The sequence below is a fragment of the Perkinsus marinus genome (genome assembly GCF_000006405.1).
Source record: "Perkinsus marinus ATCC 50983 genomic scaffold scf_1104296977922, whole genome shotgun sequence".
In the NCBI taxonomy this organism is placed as follows: Eukaryota; Perkinsozoa; order Perkinsida; family Perkinsidae; genus Perkinsus; species Perkinsus marinus.
Window position 1 is genome coordinate 1 of NW_003200007.1, and position 1172 is coordinate 1172.

Here is a 1172-nt window from a genome sequence, read left to right on the forward strand (position 1 = left end):
AATTATATATACTCTCTTTCGCTATCTGGAAGTAGCATCACCCGAGTCGTAGATGCTAATGATAAGTAAAATAAGCAGAAGTCCGTAGTGCGTGGAAGCAATGCTGGATGCAGAGCATGGTGACACACCCCTTTCCATGTTAGCCTATGCGCGACTATCAAATCATCTTGCCTTTCCGTGTCTGTTATCCACTCTCACACGGGGAGTGCATGATGTGGCTACGCAAGAGAGCCAGGAAATGGGAAGGAATGGGAAGGGCTCAAAGCAGGGCATGAATTTTCATTAGCAGAGCCCTTGACTGATCACGTGGATGCTTCAAAGTTGCGCGAGCATCTCCAACGAGTTTCCTAAGCGAAGTCTTTGAGCGCTCTTTTTATACGGTTGGACTAAACTGGGAAGTGCGCACGTGTGTACGTGTTTTGGGTAGCGGTTAGGAATCCGTCATCATTGTCTCGGTGTGTATAATAACTGGCACTAGCCTATAGACTCCGCTTTGCAGCCTTCCGATGTAGTCTAGCTGGTTAGGATTCGTGGCTCTCACCCACGCGACCGGGGTTCGAGTCCCCGCATCGGAAACTAATTTTCTATAGATAATCCATTTTCACTGGCCAGGTAAGCGTTGAAAAGCTTAATTCATTGGCATCATTGGTCTAGTGGTAGAATACAACGTTGCCATCGTTGTGACCCGAGTTCGATTCTCGGATGATGCAGTTTTGCCAATCGGTGTCTTCAATGTTGATCCCCGGCCCCCCCCGTCCAATGTTGAGAGCTACCCGTGATGTTGAACATCTCGGTAGCTGCTCGCCTAGACTGATGCTCTGTGTCTAGGCAACTCTGTCCAGGGGGGGGGCGGGGTATATCAGCCCGAATGGCCGGTTATAGGGAAGGGTTCTTCACTAGCATTCACCATGGATGTAGTTTAGCGACTCGAACTGGTATCTTGTTCGGGTTTCGGGTTTCGGGTTTCGGGTTTCGGGTTTCGGGTTTCGGGTTTCGGGTTTCGGGTTTCGGGTTTCGGGTTTCGGGTTTCGTGTTCGGGTTTCGGGTTTCGGGTTTCGGGTTTCGGGTTTCGGGTTTCGGGTTTCGGGTTTCGGGTTTCGGGTTTCGGGTTTCGGGTTTCGGGTTTCGGGTTTCGGGTTTCGGGTTTCGGGTTTCGGGTTTCGGGTTTCGGG

At 50.8% G+C, this 1172-nt stretch overlaps 2 non-coding genes across 2 annotated transcripts; both read left to right on the plus strand.

The window, feature by feature from the left end:
- Positions 1-502: 502 nt before the first annotated feature.
- On the plus strand, positions 503-575 carry Pmar_PMAR020899. Its single transcript has one exon. It is a non-coding gene; the product is annotated as a tRNA-Glu (tRNA).
- Positions 576-639: 64 nt separating this feature from the next.
- Positions 640-710, plus strand: Pmar_PMAR020900. The gene has a single exon. It is a non-coding gene; the product is annotated as a tRNA-Gly (tRNA).
- Positions 711-1172: the final 462 nt, after the last annotated feature.